We start from the raw sequence: 21,093 nt of genomic DNA on the forward strand, positions 1-21,093 counted from the left end.
TTCAGTTGCAAGCATGGCCCCAGATGGGCAGAGCATCCATCCACCTCAGACGGGGTTGCCGGGTAGATCCTGGTTGGGGTGCATGCAGGAGTCTATCTCCCCTCCTCTCACTTGGAAAAAGAAAAAGAAAAAAAATATATTATATATATATGTATGTATGCATATATATATGCTCCTTGCCTACAGCCTGTTTTGTAAATAAAGTTTTATTGGAGCTATGACCCTTTGTTTACATAATATCTATGACTGCATTAACTATACAATATTGGAGTTGAATAGTTGCAGGAGAGATAGTATGGCCCACAAAACCTAAAATATTTACTGCCTGATCTTTCACAGAAAAAGCCTGCCAACACGGAGTTAGAATTATACTATATATATATTTACATGGATAAACAAACAGGCTGAGTAAGCAAGCTGTAGAGTAATAATTATGATGAAAAACATAGAACACTATGATGCTCATGTCCATGAAAATATAAAAAAATGGAAGAGACTGTATAACCACACAATGATTTATGATACTGGGCAGGGTGGAGTGTAGAGAATGAGACTAGAAATGGGAAGGATATTTCCATTGTATTAATAATATTTTATCATTTCTCTTCCAAAAGAATAAAAAAGCAGTGAATGAGGCGTAAAGCAAGTAAGAGAAATGTTAACTGTCAATTCCAGCTCTTTCCTGTTCATTCTCTGAATGTTTAAAATTTCTCAAAAAAAAACCCTTTTTGTTTTTTTACCAAAAAACCCCACCAATTTCACATTTTTTTAAAAAAAGCAGACTTTCTGGTTCACTGGAAGGACAGGGTCATCTGACAGCCCCTAGCCCGTGCCCCAGGAGGGGAGCTGAGGCCTCTCCATACCTCCCACCCCCCACCCCACACTGTCTCACACCCAGCATGCTTTGCTAATTTATGCTTCCTGCCCGGCTCCTGTAGGCATCTCTGTCTATGACCAAACTCATGTATACATGATGTGATTCAGAAAGGCCCACCATGCTAGTTCATCTTTTCAAATTATTTTACCAAGGCTCTACAATGACATGGAAAATGCTTATCATAAACGAAAAAACAGTTTACGAAACTGAATGCACGCAATCACAATTATCTAAAGATAAGACACATCAAATCATCAATTGGGGTCCACTTTGGATGGTGGGACCATAGGTGATTTTCCCTGCTGTTCAACATTTCTATATTTTTACAAATTTTCTTTAATGAGGTACAAATTTTTCCACATTTTCTTTTATGTGGTATCTTCAAATGGGAAAAAATAAAGCCCTGGCAATTCACCAGAGAGGACTGATCAGCAGGCACACAGAGCACACATTAATGCACCTTTAATCAATGCATTCCAACGCAGTGTCCTCTAGGATCAGGCCCGGCAACCACCTGCCAACCACCTGGCTCGAAGTTCAAGGACTCAGAGTATCTGTAAGGCAGCCCAGGCCAGAGGTCACACGGGCCATCAAAAAGCACCGCAACACTGTGGCAAGAAGATAAAAGCGACTGGCTGTTAACCAGTCCAAACCACCGTTGGCAGGCTGCTCTCAGATGAAACCACTGTTTCGGTCCGTGTCCACCTCTCCACCAGGAACAGTCCGTGCTAACTGTTTTGAAGTATCAGGACTCCTTGTCTGCAATCCCTGAACCACACACCAAAAGAGCAAATCAACTCTGGGGCCCTAGGCCCAAGATGGCCAGCTATCACAATGGGCGTTGCCACAATTTTCAAAACAAGGTTATTCCTCTCCAGTTGAACAATAACATCACTGCCTTGCAGAACTTTGAAAAGACCGAAGATTTGTGTTGCGGGAATAGTTTCTATACATGTGCATAAAATACACCTGGAGGGACACAGCAGAGCCGGCTAACCACCCTGGCGCCCGCAGGGAGAGGGGCCCGCAGGCTGAGGACCCCGAGCGGGACAGAGACTTTTCACTGGATACCCTTTGCACCTTCTTCCACTTTCAACCATCAGTATATTACCTAGCCAGAAAAATAAAATTTACAAGAAAAACAGGGATGGTGAAATTAAGTAAACTAATTTCCAGGTGTCAACGTCATTAGTTTCCTTTTGTCCTCCGCCCATGAATATAAGGTGACAGAAAATGTTCTAACTGATGAACAAAGGGCCCTAGGAGTAAAACTGCTTGTCTCAACTTGATGGGGCGGCTCCATAAAGGAGCTTCGGGGCGCCCACAGCAATGGGATCTTTAACTCTGATATCAATGTAGCAGGTCAGCCGTCTCAGCCTGAAAAGGCGCTTGGAGCGGAGATGTCAAAATAACAGCCTGATACAATATATTGCTGTTGTTACAGGCACTGTTTCCAAAGTCATCTTTTTCTTTTTTAGTTCATCTTTTTTATAAGCCTAACGGCTGTGTGAACTGTCTAAGAGCTTTCAAACTGTCCCCTTCAGTACAAACAAGAGCCGCAGCATATCAAACTGGTACAAATCGTGTGAAGGCAGCTGAGCAATCAATACTAAACAGTGCAGCATAACACTGGACACGGAATAGCTCTAGGCATCTATGTACGGGAAGATGTCCATGACATTTTGTTGATTAAATAAAAAGAAAAAGAAGCGAGCTACCAAACAGAAGAATCACTGTGCTGAGGTCTGTCTGCATGTGCACACACGCCCGGAGAAAGGCGTGGGGGAGGCAGTACAAAGTCAGGGCTAAAGCACCAGCTTCAGTGTCCAGCAGGTCAGGGTCTCAATTTCTGCTCTGCCGCTTGGCAATACAGTTTTGAGAAAGTTATCTAAATCAGTGTTCCCCAACCTTTTCTGGGCCATGGACTGGTTTAATGTCAGAAAATATTTTCACGGACTGGCCTTTAGGGTGGGACAGATAAATGTATCACGTGACCAAGACAAGCGGCAAGAGTGAGTCTTGGATGTAACAGAGGGAATCTGGTCATTTTTTAAAAATAAAACATCGTTCAGACTTAAATATAAATAAAACGGAAATAATGTAAGTTATTTACTCTTTCTCTGCGGACTGGTACCAAATGGCCCACGGACCGGTACCGGTCCGCGGCCTGGACAGATCTAAGTCATAGCATCTTCTATAAAATGGGGTTAATAACAACACCTACCTTAACTATTCTACAGGCCTGACCTGTGGCGGCGCAGTGCATAAAGTGTCAACCTGGAACGCTGAGGTTGCTGGTTTGAAACCCTGGGCTTGCCCGGTCAAAGCACATATGGGAGTTGATGCTCTCTGCTCTTTCCCTCCTTCTCTTTCTCTTTCTCTCTCTCTTTCTTTCTCTCTCTATCTCTCTTTCTCTCCCCCTTAAAATGAAAAGTATTTTTTTAATAAAGTCTTTAAAAAAAAAAAAAAGAACTGTTCTACGGACTAAATAAACTAGTAAATGATAAATACTTATCTTAGCCTAGCACAAAATGTGTAATAAAAACTCAGGAAATGCGAGAAATATTGATCTCTGGAAGTGAGCTTGCAAGTGATATTTTGGCTTTCTTTGGCTGTTTTAATAGGTGCAAATATTTTGTTTCTTAATATCAAGTGGGGAGATGGCAAGAAAGTTATGCTTTCTTTGGGGAAAATGTCTTAGGCAGACAGGCTACTTATCTGGAAAGAAACCTAGAAAGGTCACAGGCAAGAAACATGAACAAATAAATGCCTGCCCTGAATTCAAATTGACGCCCATGCACTCCTTGTCACATGATAACTGAAACAGGCAAACAAAGAAAGCATTTTTCAAAGAGGAAAAGGAGGGAAAGAAATTCTTTTTTTTGCATCCAGTTGTGAAACATTCATTGAATACATTGATAAAAAATATATTCAAGCCTAGAGGACAACTCCTTCAGAATCAACACGGGCCTGGGGTTTTGTTGTACTCAACAGACACAACTCACAGCACAGCAAGAGCCTCACGTGTATTCCTCTTCCAACCCTCAAAATCACCTTGTGAGGAACGAGTGCTAGCCCTCGTTTAAAAGCGAGCATTGGAGGCTCAGAGAAATTAATCTGCCCAAGATCACACACAATTAAGTGGAACAATCAGGATTCAAAACCAGGGTTGTTGTACTTAAAACCCACATAAACATATTTTTAAAGCGTACACACATGCACACATACATTGTGTATCAATATATGCATAGATTAAAACAATCCAAGCTATATGGGTGAGAGCACAGCAAACCAGGAAATCTTCCCTACCCCCGGGGAAGTCATTGTAGACACAAGCACATGCATGTATCTGAATTGCTCCTCCACGTTTTTTAAAAACTCAAGCAGAAGTATACTAGACACCACTCTCCATTTCACCTGATAGGTCTTAGAGACAACCCCACTCTCCTTTAAAATACAGTAGTTGCCCGGGTGCCATATGGTTGTCTTATAATGTATTAGTTCCCTCCCAAGGGACCTCCGGATGGTTTCTGGTCTTTTGTTACTGCAAACAATGTTGCAGTGAATATTTTTGTTTGTTTTTTTAGAGAGAGACAGAGACAGGAAGGGAGAGAGATGAGAAGCATCAACTTGTAGTTGTGGCACTTTAGTTGTTCATTGATTGCTTCTCATAAGTGCCTTAAGGGGGAGGGGTCCAGCCGAGCCAGTGAACTTAGGCTTCAAGCCAGTGACCACAGGATAGATGATCCCACGCTCAAGACAGGGACCCCGCACTCAAGCTGGTGAGCTTGAGCTCAAGCCAGTGACCTCAGGGATTTGAACCTGGGTCCTTAGCATCCCAGGTCGATGCTCTATCCACTGCGCCACCACCGGTCAGGAACTGCAGTGAATAGCTCAAATATATACCTTTAGCTACCAGTGGAAGTGATTAGTAGGCTCCATTCCTAGACATGTCAACGCTGGCATGTTTTCTGACAGAGAGTGCCCTCTGAGCCCCTCCCCAGTCTGGACATCGATCCTCACTCAGAGTGCACCCTGCGGGCCACGTGACCCTGACACACAGCGCTCGTGCTCGGGACCCCCACTAAGCGGTGATACATGAAGAGCCTTCCTGCCAGAAACTTTTCAGGCCATGAAAAGTGTAGGGTGGTCAGCAGTGGGGGACGGTCACCTGGGGAACCCAGGCCCGGGAACTTTGGCCAGAACCGCCCACAGCCAAGCACGCCAAAAGAAACTTCCCAGGAGCCCTTTGGAAAAAAGCGGCCGTCTGCCAGCCAGTGAGATTTCACCACGCCATATTAGCTCAACCACCCTAGACGGGACCCTTTAAATATCTCTCACACGGTCACCCCATGCGACTTGCCCTGGCCTCTGTCCCTGGGGCTAGGGAACCTCGATGCGCGCTGTACTCAATAAAGCCTTTTATTATTCTCCACTTCATGGCTCCAACCCTTTCCTTCTTCTTCCTTGGCGGGGAAACATACCTTATATTTTGGTGCCGAAAACCCAGGAGGAGTTTGAAGACTGCAAGGACCGCTCCTCTTCCCTTCTCCTTCAAGAAAGAACCAGGACCTCTGACTTTCCACCCACTTTGGTGCACAGTGCAATAAGTCCCCTGCTTCCAGCCTCCCCTCAGTTCTTTCTGCTGAGACTCCCTGTCTGAAACCGTAGCTACATCAGGGAAGTCTTTCCGTTCCGTTCCGAGTGCGTGTGTGCCCACGGAGACGTCCCGAGCACATCCACTTTACCTTATCCGTCCGTGGCCAGAGCTTGAGTTTTGGGACGCCAATGCTCATCTCTGACCACTCCGAGAACTGAGGGCGGCCGTAGGGGCACAGGAATCTCCCTCCCTAAAGAAGAAGAAACTGTTCTTCCCCACTGTGGCCAGGACACAGAACCCACTGGATTAGCCTCCTGAAGGGACTTTCAGTTTTAACACCTTCACCAATTTAACTCTCGCCAAAAAAGCTGGGAACTGGTTGGAGATCCCTTACATTCAGGACTTCTAGTTATTCGAGCTCCTGTCCTAAACTCTGTTCCACCGTGCAATCCCTTTTTTTGGCCAGAGGAACCTCACCTAAAACCTCCACTCCACATCTTTCCTCCTTCACCCAACCTCCAACTCTCTCCCCCTCCAGCCTGATCCCCGGGGGCACCCCTCTTGGGACCCCTCTCTGGTCCCTCTGCAGACCTCTTTCGCTCAGGTCTCTCCCCTCCAAGAGTCCCCTCCCTTCGCAGGATCCTGTTTCTCATCCACCTGCAAATACCATTCTCTCTTTCTCCTCCCCTGCCGGCCAGGGGCCCCTCCCTTCTCCCCTGCCAAGGCCCAAGCCCAATTTTCTAGCTGGAAGTTCTGGCCCTGTCTTGCCTCTGGCTCCAGTGTTTCTGGCTGGATCTGGGTGCTGGGCTCCCTAGAAGCCCACCTCCTCTTATTCCTAATCCCCAAAGCCCTATCCGAGACCTGTGAATATGGCATTTAAAGTTTTTAATGGTCACGGCTAGTAGAAACAAGCCAAGGCTGTTCGCCAGGCTCGCATGCAGCAGAAGGTAACGCTCCAAACCCAGGCCCTTGTGGCAACCCTGAGGCCAGCAGAGAACCAGAGGCAAGGCACAGGAAGTGCCCAACCCAAGTCCAAGCCGCAAAGAGGAATCCCACCAGAAGCTTGCTTTAAGTGTGGCAAGCAGGGTCACTGGTCCCGCAGGGCCCCTACCCACGGCTGCCCACTGAGCCCTGCTCTGACTGCAAGCAGCCTGGTCACCGGCGGAGCAATTGCCCCTTTGGGCAACAGGTTTTTCCTCAGCGTCTCCAAGTGGAGGACGAGCCGCCTGAATGGGCGGCCAAGCTAGCCACACAGGCCCATCGTTCGAACTCCTAGACCTCATGGACGGCTGACACGGCCTGGACTTGGAGACCCCCCATAGTCCTCACCAAACCCAGGGAATTGCCACAAGAACGGGTAAGTCCATCTCAATTCTTGTGGGCACAGGAGCTGCCTTCTCTGTTTTGCCATCACACTCTGGACCTTTAGTTCCCTCATGGGTCTCGGTTATGGAAATGGATGGGACCCCTTCTTTTCCCCTTCTGACACCACTCCTGACATGCAGTTCTGCCTCAAGCTTGCCTCCATACAGAACCACTGGCAGTTGGAACCACTGGACTCCACCCATCTCCAGCTCACCAAAAGGCTGGACTCCGCAGATCCCCCTATTACTCCTCTTTTTAAAATCCTTATAGGACTGCATTTGTGAAGTTTCTCCAGCCACGGCCACACAGATCTTCCTCCTGACACCCCTCAAAACCACCACCTGCTGATCTCCCCCCTCCCCACAATACCCCTAATCAGCAGGAAGTAGCCAGATGAATAAGCAGCACCCCTAATTAACACAAAAAGATCGGAATGTAGGGTGGTCAGCAATGGGGGATGGTCACGTGGGGAAATCAGGCCTGGGAATTTTGGCTAGAACCACCCACAGCCAAGTGCACCAAAAGAAACCTCCCAGGAGCCCTTTGGAAAAAAAGCAACCATCTGCCAGCCAGTGAGATTTCACCACGTCATATTAGCTAGACCACCTTAGACGGGACCCTTTAAATATCTCACGCGGGTCACCCCATGCGACTTCCCTGGCCTCTGTCTCTAGACAGGGAACCTCATCGGAAGGGATGTGCTCTGTACTCAATAACGCCTTTTATTAGCCCACACTTCGTGGCTCCAGCCCCTTCCTTCCTTCTCAGCGGGAGGGAAAAATACCTTACAAAAGGAAACAAAGTTGCTTCTTTGCTAAAAATGTACTCTGATTAAGAGACTTAATCAAATACAACATTTGGCCCTACATGGAGACTCTTTTTATCTTGACTCAAAACAAACACTGGATATTAGATGGTGTTAAGGAATCATTGTCACTCTTTTTAGGTGTAAAAATTGTACTCTTAAAGGATGGTTTTCACTTTGAGATCCATACGAAAGTATTTTCAGATAAAATTATATGCTGTCTGGGATCAACATAACCAGGGGTGGGGCAGCCAGGAGGTTATAGGTGAAACCAAATCACCACTGCTGATAACTGCCGGGCAGGGCAGGGCAGGGCAGGGCAGGGCAATGGGTTCACGGTTCGTTCTGTTAGCCTGTCTACAATTGTGTAGGTTTGATTTTCCATAATAAAAGTGTCCTGGCCAATGACCTTTCTCTTTTATGTTAACTTTGAAATAAAATTTAAAAAAATTATTTACTAATTTTTGGAGAGAGGAGAGAGAGAGAGAGAGAGAGAGAGAGAGAGAAAGGTGGGGGAAAGGAATGGGAAGCAACTCGTAGTTGCTTCTCGGATGTGCCTTGACCAGGCAAGCCCAGGGATTCGAACCGGTGACCTCAGCATTCCAGGTCAACACTATATCCACTGCGCCACCACAAGCCAGGCTGAAAATTTTAATTATAGTAAAGAAAATAATAATTTTCACATAATATAAAATGTACCCTTTTTTAAGTGCAGTTCAGTAGTGCTAACTATATCTACATTGTCGTATAATAAATATCTGGAGCTTTTTCATCTTGCCAAACTGAAACTCTACACCTAATAGCAACTCCTTTCTCCCCCCCACCAGGCCCTGGAAATCATCACTCCACCTCAAGGTTCACTCACGTTATAGCATGTGACAAGATCTCCTCTTTTAAGGATAAATAATGCCCCGTTGTATGTATATACCACATTTCCTTTATCCAGTCATGTGCCCATAAACATCTGGGCTGCTTCCATCTCCTGGCTACTATGAACTATGCTGTGGCAAACACGGGCATGTGTAGCGACTTTCATTATAAGCAGACTGCCCTTCAGCTGGGTAGAGGGCCCAGCGAACTCCATATTTAAAAGAGGGAGGTGGCTTATAATAACAAAAACAGATTCAGACACTCCTGGGATTGAAACCCAGTCCTGCCATTCCTCATTGTAAGACTCCATGCAAGGTCACCCCTCTGAGCCTGTTTCCTCTGTTTTTTGTTTTGTTTCGTTTTGTTTTTATTTTTAGGGAGAGGAAAGGGAAGAGAAAGAGAGCAAATGATCGATTTGGTATTCCACTTATTTACGCATTCACTGACTGATTCTTGTGTGTGCCCTGACGGTGGATCAAACCCGCAACCTTGGAGAATCAGGACGATGCTCTGACCAGCTGAGCACCTGGCCAGGGCTCATTCCTCCTTTGTGAAGTGGGAACAGCAACACCCTGCACGGTGGAGCTGTGAGATCAGAGGAGGACAAACACTACAGCGCCTGACCCACAGGAGGTGCCTCTGCCCCGACTCAACTTAAAGGAGAAAAAGCCCCAGACTTGGAGAGGGAAGTAACATGGTACACTGAGTTAATAAGTGGCAAGGTAAGCAGAAACCAGGTCTAACTGGCTCCAAAGTTCATGGCCTTCTTTTCTACACCAGCACGTCCTAAATGTCGGTCATAGATTGTCTCTGCAGAATTTTTGCCATATTGGTATATCACCTGTACTATTATTTATTTGAGGTTTTTCTTAAAAGCTACTTTAACATAAATTTATTTTTAAAAAGTAACTTTTTATCCCTACCACAAATGAAAAATCAGTATCACTTGTTGCAAACAGAAGGTAACTATAAAAATAAATGTAAGGACACACACAACAAAATTACTAAATTCTAACTGGACCCTGCAGCTTCCCTAAGTCTGAGACCTGGTCTCTTGGTGAGAAAGCTAGCCTAGCAAGTGTTAAGAAACACTGGAACTAAACAATTATTCTTCCTGACCTAGTCAGAAGAACCAAAAGAATTTAAAAGGGAATAATTCTTACCATGTCATTCGACATAATTCAGGGTGTTGTGTTTGAATGTCATGTAAACTCTGTTTCACCTGGTTTAATTTAGCTCTGTGGATTCTAACCCCAACCAGATCCCCAAAATAAGAATCCCAGTTTATCAAGATCCCTGGAGATCTGTGTGTACATTAATGCTGGAGAACCCTGGCTGGATAGCTCAGTGGGTTAGAGCACTGTCCTGAAGCACAGCGTTGCTGGTTCAATCCCCAGCCAGGGCACATACAGGAACAGATCAATGTTCCTCTCTCTCCCTCTACCCACTAAGATCTATGAAAAATGCTGGAGAAACTCCGCCTACCTATGCCACCTATAGTACACAGTTGCCAAAGTTGATCAAGCAGAATTCCCTATGAATCATAGAATTTATTTCACTAGTATGAGTTAAATAGTTTTTTTTTAAATCCCTCTCCAGAAGTCCCCCAGAACTACTATGGTTCACTGTCCCATTCCATAATGACACGCTTGCTCCCACAGTTCATACAGTGCCCCAAACCAAGACCGTACACAGAGTATTTCTGGTTAATGTCGCCAATCAACAGCACGTTCAGAGAATGAAGGGTTTAAATGTTAAAGGGCCATGTTCTGGGACCCACTCACAAGGAATGCTGTATCAAAAAGAAAAATAGATTAAAGAGAAGTAACAAGAAGGCTAAAAAAAAAAAAAGCTATTAAAAATACTTTGTGTGAATTACATCTCAATAAAGCTGTGTTTTTAAAGGTACCTTTAAGGTCCAAATCAAATCTTAAGAAGGAAAATATACAGTTCTTGTTTAGAACTTTTAAAAATTCTAACTTTTCCCAAATCATTTTCTTTTTTTTTGGCGAGAGAGAGAGAATGACAGGTGAGAAGCATCAACTCATAGTTGCGACACTTTAGTTGTTCATTGATGGCTTCTTATTGGTGCCTTGACGCGGGGGCGGGGGGAGGGGGTCCAGCCTACCCAGCGACCTTGGCTTTGGGCCAGCGACCATGAGGTCATGTCTATGATTCCACACTCAAGCCAGTGACCTCGTGCTCAAGCAGGTGAGCCCGTGCTCAAACTGGTGACTTCAGGGTTTATAGTACTTGGGACCTCACATCCCAGGTCAATACTCTATCCTTTAATAGTTATCACATCCCAGGTCAATGCTCTATCCTTTAATAGTTATCACATCCCAGGTCAACTGCGCCGCCACCAGTCAGACTCCCAAACCATTTATTTGGAATTATTCCTTTATGAGGCTGAGAGAAGCAAAGATATTCACTCTAGTATCCTGTGATTATAAAAAGCTAGAAACAATTTTAATACCCAATATAGGGAAAATTTACTAGTTCATAATTATTAAACATGAAAACATGGGGAAATGGTTTATGAAGTGTTCAAAATGTTTCCAAATGCAAAATGAAAGATACACTTTGAGTACATAAAAATAAATCTGCAAGTGGACAAGTCAGCTGAAGTTGAGTTAGGGTACCATTTTCACAAGTTGTAATAATGTCTGCCTTCAACTTCAGACACTGCCTTATTAAAAAAATTCTTAGGGCCCTGGCTGGTTGGCTCAGTGGTACAGCGTCGGCCCGGCATGTGGAAGTCCCAGGTTCGATTCCTGGTCAGGGCACACAGGAGAAGCACCCATTTGCTTCTCCACCCCTCCCCCTCTCCTTCCTCTCTGTCTCTTCCCCTCCCACAGCCAACGCTCCATTGGAGCAAAGTTGGCCCAGGAGCTGAGGATGGCTCCATGGTCTCTGCCTCAGGTGCTAGAATAGCTCCAGCTGCAACGAAGCAAAGGCCCAGATGGGCAGAGCATCGCCCCCTGGTGGACATGCCAGGTGGATCACGGTTGGGTGCATGCAAGAGTCTGTTTGCCTCCCCACTTCTAACTTCAAAAAAATACAAAAAAAAAAAAAATCTTTAAGGAGATTGCCTTTATAATTAAAAAATGTTAACTATTAAAGGATCTAGTTGAAAGAAGTAACAGAAATGTAGATAAAAGTTTAGGCAAAAATAATTTCCAAGATATTCTCTGTAACATTATAACATTTAAATATTGAAAGTAAATGACAACATAAGGGAAATAAGTAAAATGCACATCAATGAGATACAATATATTTAGAAATATATTTGCCTTTGGACAATAAGATGGTTACAATAGTTATTTCTGGGTGGTGGGACTTAAGGTGAACCTTATGTAATCTTTTCAGGATTTTCCTCAATGGACATTATTTTTTTAGGTGAGAGGAGGGGAAATAATGAGGCAGATTCCCACATGCACCCCGACCAGGACCCACCTGGCAACCCCATCTGGGGCTGATGCTCTAATACCAAGCTATTTTTAGCACCTGAGGCTGAAGCGTTCCCATGAGCTATCCTCAGTGCCTGGGGCCACACTTGAACCAATAGAGCCACTGGCTACGGGATGGGAAAAGGGAGAGAAAGGGCAAAGAAGCATATGGTCGCTTTTCCTGTGTGCCCTGACCAGGTTCGAACCCTGGACATCCATACCATACTCTGGCCAATGCTCTATTCACTGAGCCACTAGCCAGGGCCCATTGTTTTTATAATTGGAAAAAAAATTATATTTAAAAATGCTGGCAATTGAAGAAATAAAAAACATGATCCATTTCTTAGACTAGAATCTGACTCACTATTTAAAAAAAAAAATCTTTTCCATTTATTTGACAGAGGAAAAGGAAGGGCGGGAGAAGATAAAGAGAGAGAAGCATCAACCGTTGTTCCACTTAGCCGCTCCACTTCAGTGCACTCATGTGCCCAGACTGGGGATTGAACCCACAACCTCAGCATGCCAGGATGGCACTCTATTCACTGAACCACCTGGTCAGGGATCAAGTTATTGCCGCGCTTGCAAAACTTGTAAGTAGTTCCACCAAGAACTATCTTCCTGTGGTTATCTTAACTGATATTTTTCGTAACTTGAGCTGATATTTTTATCTTACCTGAATGGAATCTTTTATGATTTACTAGCTAGATTTTTTTTGCTTAGGTAATTGAAATGTCTTATGAAGCAATCATTACTGCAATCCACTAAGCTGCTGGAGCCTGTGCTATGAGCTTTTAGTTTCTGTTCATGTCATCCGCAAAAGCCCCAACGCAAGCCCGTCCCGAAACCACTGCTGAAGAGGCTATGAAGAACCCCAGAGCAGGTTACAGCCCATCAAGTCTCATTTCCCAATGATCTATTGCAATTTCTATTCCACTTGGACCTACTTCCATTTATACGCTATGTTCAAACATGATGAAATGCAAGTTCTGCAAATATCTTGCCAAAATTTTTAACATAAAACCATACCTACCACAACGTTCACTTGTGCTCTCTAATGCAAACTACGATTTAAATAAATCAGCAGGCTATATATAGACCTGCTCGTGTGTGAAGGGCTCAATGTCTGCAATCAGTGTGACAAAGTGAGGAGACACACGCGTCACCATGATTAACTGCGCTTTCATTTCTAGCACCCCAAGTTTCAGTGCAGATGTGTGGATGCTGGTAAGATGAACTGATTGCGGCCCCGGCCGGGTGGTTAAGTGGATAAAGTGTTGCCCTGGCACACCGAGGTCACGGGTTTGATCCCCAGTCAGGGCACATATGAAAAGCAATCAATGAGTGCATGGCTAAGCCGAATCACTAAGTAGAACAGCAAGTTGGTGCTTCTCTCTCTCTCTCTCTCTCTCTCCCTTCCCTCCTTCCTTCCTTCCTCTCTCTCTTTCTCAAATCAATGGAAAATTTAAAAACATTATTTTAACAACAAAAAGATGAAGTAATTGTAATGATCTCAGATTGCCAAGAAATGTGCTCTAAAAGCCTCACCCCTCAAGGTCTGGGGGAATGCCCAGCATGAAGTCATTGAGGAAGAACACATTATCACCCGACTCAGAGCTTAGTCTTTCAAGCAGGGCTGGTAGAACTTGGAAGGCTAACTATATCACATGTCCTTATTTTGAATATATGGAGACGAGGGCCGGAGAGGGTGAGTTATTTGCCCTATTCACACAGGAGCAGCAGAACTGGTGTTAGAAGTCCCGCCTCCACCCAGATCTCATTGCCCTTCCAGGCCAGAATTTCCTGGATGGCATAGGCCTTGACCAAGAAATCTTTCTAAGACTCTGGGGAGATAAGGAGATGTTGAAAGGAAAATAATGAGCCCACAGGGCACAGAGGGAAAAGCTATAAAAATGGAAACTTTTGCAATTAGTTGGGGCGGGGGGGGGATATAGGACTTTAGCCACTCTCTTCTCGCCGCTGTAGATATTATCACCAGAATCAAGAAACGGTTGAGGGCTGAATGAGTCAGAAGACAAGCCCACAGCTGTTTCCTACCTGCTTCAGCTGGCTCTGCCCTGAGCGAGACCCCTCAGCTGGGAGGTGTGAGCGGCAGTCGCCCATCTTTCAGACCAGGAATCTGTTTGTTGTATCAGTCAAGTAACTGACACCCATGGCTACGTTAAAATAGCTCAAGGGCTTCCCCCTTGATTTCTTCATTCTTTGAAGTCACTTTTTCATCTGCATTTAAAATCTGTTACCCAAGTACGGAAGAGAAAGGCCTTGGACAAGGTATCAGGAATGCACTGCCCACCGGAAAACCGGATGGACAAGGGGGGGGCGGAACGAGCAATGGACTGGGGGTCCGCCGAGCTGGGGAAGTGATCTGACTTTTCTGCACCCCCACTGTCCTCTCTGGGAAGTGGGGGGACTGTAACAGTACCCACGTTACAGGGCGGCTGTGGGGACTACGTGAGGCAACGCAGGTAAATGCTCAGAGCGGCGCTTGGCTCAATACATGCGATCTATTCCTATTACTTTTATTATCATTATCACTGGCAAGTCCTAGTTTTGCTACTTATTACCAAACGAGTGACTCTCAAACAAGAAACACTTGGTGGAGGACGAGGGGGTTGGTAAAATACAGACTGGTTTATTAGATCTAGGCTTAGCTTCTACAGGTCAAATAAGCTCCCAGGGGACAAAGTGCCTCTGTCATGCAGAACACTTTGAGCAGCCAGGATCCACCTAACCTAGCGCCTAGTAGGTGCTTAATATATTGGTAAAAATGAGTCACTTCTCAGCATCTCAAAGCTCCATCTGTAAACTGAGGATAATACTTATTCCACAATGAGCTCAACTCACAGAACATTTGTAACTGAGAATGCAGACGACAGGACATTCTAAACTGCAAACAAGGCTCTCCAAGTGGAGGGGGCAGGACTATTAGTCTCACAACTCACAGTGGTGAATTTACAACAATAGCAAGACTACATTTACACAAGTGTTAGCCTACATGAAAAGAAAGCCTGAATTCTCTCGCTCCATTCAAAAAAACCCCTAGGAAGTTCTGGCAGAACACAACAGCTTGTCAAGGGATTCCCAAATCAAGAGCTCTGAAACTTGAGAAATGTCACTCAAGGGCCAAGGAAAGAACCACGCGGGCAGGGAGAGTGTGGCCGTGGGAGGTACTGACAGTGAGCTCCGCTGGTGACTCCATTCTCTCTCTCTCAGCGCTGGCCGGCCTCCTTCCAGCCTCCATCCGCCAAGATCTCTAGTCAGCACAGCGATGCCAGCAGCACAAGACAGATGGACACTGCCCTGGCTAGGCCCCCACCTGCCAATCCACGGGCTGGCCAAGGGCCCGCCAGTGCGAACAGGGCTGACGAATGTCCAAGGTGGAGGCGTCAGCTAGAAGCACCTGGCCGTCCTCCTGAAATGTAATCTGGAATTTCCGCCCCACAGACTAAGAGATAAAACTATTATAACTTGTGCTTCTCCCCCAAGACGCTCAGAGGGAACTGAGCCAATTCTTCCTCTCAGAGGGCACCTCACCCAGGAGCTCTCTCATCGTCGTAGAGGCAGATGGCACCCCCAACACCCACCTAACTGCCCTGGCCCCAACCCAGGAGTCTTCCATGATTTCTTCAGCTCACCGTCCCAACCACCATCGTGCTGGTTCTGTCTCCAAAACACATCCACTTATATCATCTCCACGGCCACCTCCCTAGAAGGCCACCATCATTCCTCACCCTGCTTCCTAACCACTCTCCTGGCTGCCATTCTTGTGACCCTTAAAATTCACTGGCCACATAGAGGCCAAAGTGATCTTTTAAAAAACAAAAAATAGACCATGGCAATTCCCTTTTATAATTTTTTTTTTATTTTTTGGAAGTAAGAAGTGGGGGGCAGCAGACAGACGCCCACATGCGCCCACCAGGGGGTAATGCTCTGCCCATCTGGGGCGTTGCTCTGTTGCAACTGGAGCCATTCTAGCACCTGAGGCAGAGGCCATGGAGCCATCCTCAGTGCCCGGGCCAACTTTGCTCCCATGGAGCCTTGGCTGCAGGAAGGGAAGAGAGAGACAGAGAGGAAGGAGAGGGGGAGGGGTGGAGAAGCAGATGGGCGCTTCTCCTGTGTGCCCTGGCCGGGAATCGAACCCAGGACTACTGCATGCCAGGCTGATGCTCTACCAATGAACCAACCGGCCAGGGCCTGTCAGTCCCCTTCTTAAACCCTTCAGTAGCTTCCTATTGCTCTTTCTCCAGCAGACAAGGCTGCGGCCCCCCCATGCCAGCCGGCCTCCCCCTTCTCCCGCGTCCCTGGCCCTCCTGCTCGCCTCCTCCAGCTACTCTGGCCCTTCTCTCAGCCCCCAGGTCCCCGAGCCCGACCCACCGCAGTGCCGTTACCCTTCTGTTCTCTCTGCTCCATTTTCAAGTGGCTGGGCCCTTCCTGGCAGCAAATCTCAGCAAAGATGTCACCACTTAGAGAGGCCACCCCAGTAAAAAGGCAGCACCCCCTCCATGCCTTCAAGAAGGTGCTCCCTCCGGCATCCCTGCTGTGTTGTTTTCACAGTCCTTCTTCCCATCCAAATTACCTTGTTCATTTACTGCTTTATGTTTCTGGTGCTGCCCACTAGAATGGAGGCTGCACAAGAGCAAGGACCTCATCTGCCCGTTGCTGTCACAGCCCTGGGCCAGAGCGGGGCCCGACACACACGCTGAGCAAATGAAACGGAGGCACCACAGGCCGGGAGTCCTGAGCTTGGAGCTGGAAGGCCTGGACTCCAGGGGGAAACGGGCTGCCCCCCGCAGCACACTCCTCTCACCTCATGCTCCGTGACTGTAACGGGGATCTCAACCTGCATCCTAACTTCTTACAGGGTTATTAACAAGACCAAATGAACAAAGGCAGGTTTAAGCATCTTTGTAAACCATTAAGGACCATAAACTGAGCGATGTATGTTTTTTTTTAAGTGAGAGAGAAAGAGAGGCAGGAAGGGAGAGAGGGAGGGAGGAGAGAGAGTGAGAAGCATTAACTTGTAGTTGCCGCACTTTAGTTGTTCATTGATTGCTTCTCATATGTGCCTCGATTGGGGGGCTCCAGCCGAGCCAGTGACCCCTTGCTCAAGCCAGTGACCATGGGTTCAAACTAGGGACATTGGGCTTCAAGCCAGCGACCTTTGGGCTTCAGGCCAGTGACCACGTGCTAAAGCTGGTGAGCCCCCACATAAGTCAGATGAGCCCACACTCAAGCCAGAGACCTTAAGGCAGGGGTAGTCAACCTTTTTATACCTATTGCCCACTTTTGTATCTCTGTTAGTAGTAAAATTTTCTAACAGCCCACAGGTTCCACAGTCATGGTGATTTATAAAGTAGGGAAGTAACTTTACTTTATAAAACTTATAAAGCAGAGTTACAGCAAGTTAAAGCATATAATAATTACTTACCAAGTACTTTATGTCGGATTTTCGCTAAGTTTGGCAGAATAAATCTTTTTTTTTTTTTTTAAATAGGCCTGGAATCTTTTTTTTTTCTTTTTTTCTTTATTCATTTTTAGAGAGGAGAGATAGAGGGAGAGAGAGAGAAGGGGGAGGAGCTGGAAGCATCAACTCCCATATGTGCCTTGACCAGGCAAGTGCAGGGTTTCGAACCGGCGACCTCAGCATTTCCAGGTCGACACGTTATCCACTGCACCACCACAGGTCAGGCAGCAGAATAAATCTTTATAAAACAACTTACTCTAACCTGGAAGTGCTGAGGTCGCCGGTTCGAAACCCTGGGCTTGCTTGGTCAAGGCACATATGGGAGTTGATGCTTCCAGCTCCTCCCCCCTTCTCTGTCTCTGTCTCTGTCTCTGTCTCTCTCTCTCTCTCTTTCTGTCTCTCCCTCTCCTCTCTAAAATGAATTAAAAAAATTTTAAACAAAAAAACAACTTACTCTAGTTAAATCTATCTTTTTATTTATACTTTGGTTGCTCCGCTACCGCCCACCATGAGAGCTGGAGCGCCCACTAGTGGGCGGCAGGGACCAGGTTGACCAGCACTGCCTTCAGGTTTTAAACCTGGGATGTCAGCGTCCCAGGTCAACACTCTATCCACTACCCCACCACCAGTCAGGCCTGAGCAATGTATTATTAACCAGCATAAGAGAAGTTTCTCAGGGATCCATACATCAGTGGATGAAAGAGCTTACAGAGGAAACTGAGACTTCAAACCTAGGCATCCAACAGAAGCCCAGGGACACAAAAGGATAGATCTCAATTGGCTTTACTCTGAAGCAGGGGCAAATACAAGATATGAATTCATTTAAAGAAGTCAAATCAGGCCCTGGCCGGGTAGCTCAGTTGGTTGAGCGTCGTCCCAATACAGCCAGGTTGCAGGTTTGATCCCCGGTCAGGGCACACGCAAGACACCACCAATGAATGCATAAACAAGTAGAACAACAAATCGATGTTTTCTCTCTCTCTCTAAAAATCAATCAGTAAATCTTTTAAAGTAATTTAAAAAAAAAAGCAGTCAAATCATTTCATATGCTAGTCATTTGCAAATTAAGCTCTGAGGTCCTAGAAGGATAGGGAGGTGGGGCTGACCTCCACATGCTCCCCTGTGCTTGGCCTACAGGGATTAAGTCAGCATTTACTGAATTGGAAGTCAAGCTATCAATTCATATTGGCATCCTCCCCACCGGCTCTCCTCTTCCTCTGCAACCCACTCTGGCATGGGATTGCAGGTTCCTGGGGCAACCCTGCAATAATACTCACATTTGTATAACACTGGGGCAGCTGTTTCAAGCCTGCAATGACCTTGTGAGGTCGACAGAGCTGGTATTGCATACTTTGAATTCATTCACTCATCATAAATATGCAGGTGCTATGTTAAGGCTATATAACAATAGCGAATGTTTACTAAAAACTGCCAGGCATTTTACCTGTATCAGGCTCAAATACGTCCTTACAATAACCTTACACAGTGAATACTACTATTATTCCCATTTTACAGATGAGAAAACTGCAGCACAAAGAGGTAAACTGCTCAGTGGCTCAACGCTTGGAAATGGCAGTGCCAAGATCTAACAACCCAGGTAGCCCGATGCCACGCTTTTCAACCACAAGCATGCAACCGGAATTGCACAACACCAGGGAAGGGGCCTGCAGGTGTTGTCTAGCCTGCTCCTCTCAATAAAGAAGGCACAAAGAAGCCCCTTTTGAAACATTCCAGTTCTCTTTGAGGCTCACACTTTGGATGGTATCTATTTAAATGAAGCTTTCTGGGGGATCTTATTTCTATCCCACTGGCAGACAAGCCTCCAGCCACAGCAGTCAGAGTAACAAAAGAATACCCTTATTGTATCCAGATTCTTGGAAAAATAAATGATACTGGAAATAAAAAAAGGAGAGAGGGAGAGAGAGAGAGACCCTGTGGCTTGTTAACAGATACTGTGGAGAAATCAGAGACATCAGAGTGTAGGGGAGAAAACACAGAATTTACCTGGAAATGTGTCTTGCTCCATCATCACTCAATAGGTGTAAGATTCTTAGGCAAGTCATTCCCTTTCCTGAGCCTCAGTTTCCCCATCTGTGAAACAGAGAGAACATCACCACCTACCTGGCAAAGCCTATGTGAAGATTAAAATGAGACAGTGTTCCTGGAATGTGCTTCCTAATTATATACTTGTAAGTAGATATTATGTATTAAGCACTTCCCAAAAGATGTGAGATGCCCTTTTTCTTCTGGAAGCATCAAAAAGACCCAGGTATATATATAACCTTGGCCATCTACAAGGTCCTGACCTCAGGGCTTCCCCTCCCAGGGCTACTTGCAACAGTCCACACCACCTCCCTTGCTCTGAGCAGAATGGAGAAGTAAAACTGGGGGCAGGGGGTGCCAACGAGAGTGGGCGATATACCCATGTGAGCTGGCACTCTACAAACCTCAGTCCTACCTGTCCCGTGGCCATCTCCTGGAGGCCTTGCCCAAACCACCCCTCTTGCCTCACAATCGCTTGCTGAGCATTTATGACGTGCCAAGCTCCTCCAGGAACTGGTTCATTAGCCTATTTCTCCGATTCCGAGATTAACTCGCCGGAGGCCACACAACTGCTAAGTGGAGATGCTGAGTGTCGGACTCACACACTCAGACCTCACACTGGACTCTCCGTCCGCACGCTGGGGCGCCCTCAGGATTCTCCCTCTGTCCATCTAAGGGCACTTCCAACATACAGGCCCCGTCACCTTAACCACTCTGAGCAGCACGTGTGAGCAACCCCTGGGCCCAACAGGTCCATGGAGGCCAGAGAGGGGACGGGGACTCGCCCAAGGTCACACTGGGAGCTGGGGCCGCGCCGAGGGTCGCAGCCCAGGCGTTCGCTTCCCCGCCGCCCTCCGAAGCGGGGTCCCTGACCCCCGCCCCAGGTGGACGCCGACCCCTCGCTGCGGGGGCTGCGGCTGCGGCCGCTCCTCCACCCGAGGAAGCAGGGGCGAGGCCGCCCCAACGGCCGGGGATGCCCAGGAGGCAGGGCTGAGGATGCTCGTGCCCGGGGAGGCGGAGGCGCGCGGACCGCCGGGAAGACCGCGGGCGGCGGGAGGCCCGGCCCTGCCCCGCGGGCTCCGGGCTCCGCCCCGACTCACCTGCGGCCGCGGCCAAAAGCGGGCGGCGGCGAATCCCGGGCTCAGCCATTCCCCCTGCCCCGGATGGGGAGAGACGGCGGCCGCTCACTTCCTTAGCAACCCGGCTCGGCGACCCACTTCCTTAGCAACCAGTGCCAATTTCAATAACTTTATTGGGACGCGCACGGCGGACAGGGGGAGCCTGCCGGGCGGGGCGGGGCGGGGCGGGGAGGGGCGGGGCTGGGCATTGGCTCCCAGCAGGTGCCCAGCTCGCCTTGGTCTTTTCCCGACCTGAGGAATGTGAGAAGGCGAAGTAACCTGACCCCACCCGCTGGGAATCTGCTGCCTCAGTTTCCCCATCTGTAAAATGGAAAGCTCTGCAGGAGTCCCCTCCCCCCCGCCCACACACACACACACACACACACACACACACGACTTCAGTTGCCTCTTGACATTTCCTAAAGTGCTTTCACATCAATGGTCTGACTTGCACCTCAAACTGCTACTAAGATCCCATTTAGGG

General features: G+C 47.1%; 1 protein-coding gene and 1 long non-coding RNA gene across 4 annotated transcripts in view; one reads left to right on the forward strand and one right to left on the reverse strand.

Annotated features, from left to right (window-relative positions):
• KIF3B (kinesin family member 3B) overlaps positions 1 to 20,698 on the reverse strand; it is a 44,609-nt gene extending 23,911 nt beyond the window's left edge. The window contains exons 1-2 of one of the 3 annotated variants that reach the window (XM_066234308.1): positions 20,592 to 20,698; positions 19,453 to 19,539 (exon numbers count right to left, since the gene is read on the reverse strand). The gene's annotated coding sequence lies outside the window, so the exon portion shown is untranslated. The other 2 variants (XM_066234309.1, XM_066234310.1) reach the window with 2 other exon arrangements.
• On the forward strand, positions 8,906 to 13,082 carry LOC136309172 (uncharacterized). The gene is made up of 3 exons (XR_010726249.1): positions 8,906 to 9,239; positions 12,368 to 12,556; positions 12,687 to 13,082. It is a non-coding gene; the product is annotated as an uncharacterized lncRNA (long non-coding RNA).
• Positions 20,699 to 21,093: the final 395 nt, after the last annotated feature.

This window comes from Saccopteryx bilineata, chromosome 6 (assembly GCF_036850765.1).
Source record: "Saccopteryx bilineata isolate mSacBil1 chromosome 6, mSacBil1_pri_phased_curated, whole genome shotgun sequence".
Taxonomy (NCBI): Eukaryota; Metazoa; Chordata; class Mammalia; order Chiroptera; family Emballonuridae; genus Saccopteryx; species Saccopteryx bilineata.